Below are 4,636 nucleotides of genomic sequence, written 5' to 3' on the forward strand. Positions count from 1 at the left end.
CATGGTATTTTAAAAAGAAATTATTATGGAAGATTGATTGAAAGTAGATTGTGTGCTTAACTTTTTATTCACTCAAAATGAAAGGGAAGCAAAGTAAGAAAAGAGAAGTATATAAATATAGTTGAATGCTAGTTGTGGTGTATTTGTGAAAGGGTTGCTGGGTAGTGTCAACACTTATGATGTCTATAGGTTGCCAGAACATGAGCTATTTCTCTCGATCAAGATAGGAGTTGTTGTTGTGGGTGGTTCAACCAAGAGAGGGGGGTTACTAGTGTGGTGATAAGTTTCTATTTATAAATTTAGGTTGTTTTAGGAAAATAGATCTAGGGTTATTTTGAAAGTTTCTATTTATAAATTTGCTAAAAACCTTGTTTATCTTGAGCTCGCTCTAAATGTCACTGCAACACCCAAATGTTTACTAATTAAGACCCCGCACTTGTAACTATGATGTCATCCTCTAAACTAGCATCATAAGTTTTCTTTTCGTGAACAAATTGTTGCCCAAACCTTTTGACATGGTATTTTAAGAAGAAATTATTGTGGAAGATTGATTGAAAATAGGTTGTGTGCTTAACTTTTTATTCACTCAAAATGGAAGGGAAACAAAGTAAGAAAAGATAAGTGTATAAATGTAGTTGAATGCTAGATATGGTGTATTTGTGAAAGGGTTGCTGGGTAGCGTTAATGCTTATAGTGTCTATGTGTTGCCCGAACAAGAGCTATTTCTCTCGATCAAGATAGAAGTTATTGTTGTGGGTGGTTCAACTAAGAGAGGGGAGGTTACTAGTGTGGTGATGGTTGGGAGATTTTTTATTTTCTTTGTGTAAGCTAGGTTGTGATGGAGAGGGTGTGTTTACAATGAGAAGATGGTTATTTTGTGGAGTGTTTATGGTGAGATGACGAAGTTGCTTATGTGGGTTTTTGTGGGAGGCTTTGGTTAAAGATGAGTCACCAGTGGTTATAAATGACATTGGTAGAAAAAAATAAAAGGAAGGAAAGGAAATGAGTTGTGAATGGAACAGAGGGAGATAATGGTTCAGTTTTGGGTTGCTATTAGGTGGTGGTTAGGTTTAGGAAAATAGATCTAGGGTTTTTTGTGTGTATTGTTTTAGGAGAATAAAGGGTTGCTAGGTTATTTTTTTTTGTTTTATTATTTTTTTTTTGTCTCCCCCTCTCTTTGATGTAAGATTACCACCTATTTATAGGTGGAAAATTTTGATGTTCTCCCTCAATTGCTTGGTCCCTCATTTTCTTCCTTTGCATTTTCATCCTTTTGTTCAAATATTTTTATTATTTGTTTTTGAGAAAGGCAACAACAATTTGATGAGAAAAACAACGATTTGAAAAATGACGCGTTAAAAGTTGAACGTGTTTAAAAGAAATTTAAAATTTGAATTCTTTTAATAGTATGCTAAAAATGCTAAAAATGACAAAAATAAATTAATAATATATATGTTTTTGTATTTTATTTAGAAAAACAGGGGGTAAAAAATTAGGTTATGACATTACTAAGGCTCAATGGTTGGCCAATAAAGGACCACATTGTATGAACTAGAATTGTGTAAATTAATTGAGTATGATAAAAGGAAATTGGGTTGTTCTATATATGAATTTTCTATGATAACCCTATTTCATCATATTATGATGAGATGATAATTATATTGATAAAAAGATGGTGGTTGTGGTGTGGTTCTTCTTATGATAGTGATATTGATTATAATTATATTGTGAGTTTATAGGTTAATTAAGATTTATTTTTAATAAATAATTGAATTTGGGTTTGGTAACATGTTTTAATTTTTGAATTGTGTTCATTGTTTCCTTGTAAGTATTCTGGATGGCTCAACCACTAAGGACAATAAATTAAACATCCCTTATTTGATAGAGCTCATTTTATGCAAATGGATAATAAAAAGGAAAGGCAACCTCTTTATGTAGTTTTTTTTTTTTTTTCCTCATGATGTTATTTTTTTTTATTAAGTTATTTTAATGTATTGTTCATTTCTATTTTTTAAAATGTTTATCTTTGAAATTCTATCTATCTCATTATTGTGCATTGTTTATATGAATTTGCTACTTAAATCTTTCAACTATCAAAACTCATAGGTCTGATTAATCCATTTAACATTATTTAGATGAAAAGTTTTTTATGGGTCTTAAATCTTTATTGGTTTTTTATCTTTTAAAGATTCCTTTTGTTGTAATTGTGGGTTTATTGTGATTATTATTTATATCAATTATTGGCTTGGGATTATATATATATATAAAAAAACATTATTAGAATTTTTTCTCCAATGCTGATGGAATAGAAAACCCATCGAAAAAGTTTCTGGCAATGGTATTCCATCGTAAATTTTACTGATATTTTTTAATGTTGACGACATCTTCACTATATCTCAACAAAATATTTTGTTGGCATTTTCTAATTTTCTAGTAGTGAATGTGTTTACCTCTTTTAACTTTTTAAAAATTTATTGGGATTTATGCATTAAAACTTAGTAAGTGGGGCTTGGTGGTGTTCCATGGCCAAAATTTCTCTCTTTTTATTTCTTTTTTCATTTGCCTAGTAACAAATTCCCTCAACTATTAATAAATATTTTCTATGGTTCTATTTTTTTTTTTTTAAAAAAAATTTATAATCATGTTAAGCTTTAAGATTGTTTCTAACCAATTTTTATACATTGAGGATTAATGTTTTATAGGTTGATTATGCTTGCCTATTGGCTTGAATAAAATATAAAGTAGAATGAATTATTTTGAAATCATACTCTTGTATGAATATCTCACAGTTTCCCTAGGAATATTGGTTTTTAGTCTATAGTGATGGTTTCTAAAAGTCCAAATATATGGATGATTTATTCCTTAATGAATTTATATCCTTTTTATAGTATATGGGTGTATTTTACTGATAATATCCATTGCTCATCCTTTAAATGTCATGGTTTAACTAAATCAACTCTTCCTAAGAAAACTAATATTAGGTTTGGAAATTAAGCTTGACACAATGATAACTTATACCAAGATATCAAGACTGTAAGTATACGAACTTCCACCCAGCACCTATAATCAAAACACGAATGAGAAGAATAAAATATACCATGAAACTCTGTTATTATTTGATAAGTCAAAATAGTTTAATGAAGAACCAAATTAAGATACTCTTATAATCACATAATAGATTATTTTGAGATCAAAGTCTATATATATATAAAAACTATATAAAGCTAAATAAATTTATTTATAATAGCTAAGAACGTCTTAAACTATGCTAAAAATAATAATAAAAGAGTTCTAAATAAAATAGAAAAAAAATTCTAAATCAACTAGGAAACTAATACAATTCCTATAGTGTAGCTTCTAAACCTTATCGCAAGGCCTTTCCAATATCCAATTAGCCTGAAATTTTACCCAAATACGTAACAAGATCTTTAAAAAATTGATAGAATTTCAACTCAATCCAATGGTCAGGTCGAAAATTATGCTTGTTAGAGTAAAACTATACGTTAGGAAAAATAAGCCTCTAACTACTAAAATTAATTAGCCCACCATTACGAAAGAATTAGTCCTATGTTGTAGATAGATTAGGCCCTTCTTACATATAGATTATATTGATTAAGGTTTGATCATCACTTGTTGAAGGTATAATCTTCTTGAAATTCACATTGATCTAAATACTCTGAATAAGCCAATTGAAAGCATTTTTGAGCTTTTTTGCCTTCAATATTGTAATTTGACCGATTTGAAATTGAAATGGAAATCTCGGTGTAGTCTTTATCATATCATCTCCCCAGTCCTTAAAAGGATTCATCCACGAATCATCACCTACATCAAACAAAGAAAGATTATAAACATTAAAAGTAGCATTAACACCATACTTACTTGATAGATCCACTTCATAGGCATTATTATTAATTCTTTTAAGGATTTAAAATGGTTCATCTCTTCTCAGCATCAACTTCGATCTCTTTTGTTCAAGAAATATATATATATATATATATATATATATATATATATATATATATATATATATATATATATATATTGGTATATGAACCTAAACTCAATCACCTAGTAACCTTATTTCACCATTTGTTATGTATTACAGTGAAAAATACTCTCCATTAAATTGATAAATATTTAGAATAATTCTGAGAATTTTCTAGTCAACTTTAATATTTCAAATACCAGCCTCACTTGTGTAAGTCCAGCATTCTATACCAGGATTTTTAACTATTAATTCTCATGAATTAAAAAGTGATTTATTGAAATATTGGTCAAATTTCATGAATTTAATAAATTGGTTATTAAAATCCTAAAATGCATGAAAATATGTATTTTGAATTTTTATAAGGAAATACTACACAATATGATTTTCTTTGTATTTTTGAGACACTTGATTGTATGCAATACACAAAATTTATTTATTATATTTTTTTTACTTGTGTTTTCTTCTAAAAAAAAACTAAAGTTTAAAAGGAATTCTTTATAAAAAGAAAAAAATCATTAAAAAAAAAAGAAAACCAAAAAGTCTTTTCTTTGTTTTTTAGTACGAGTATAGCAATCTTTTTATAATATTAGCAAGTTTCTTTTGTAACTCATTATTATTATTATTTTAAGTCTTATTTGGTTGTTATTC

This window comes from Populus alba, chromosome 1 (assembly GCF_005239225.2).
Source record: "Populus alba chromosome 1, ASM523922v2, whole genome shotgun sequence".
Lineage (NCBI taxonomy): Eukaryota > Viridiplantae > Streptophyta > Magnoliopsida > Malpighiales > Salicaceae > Populus > Populus alba.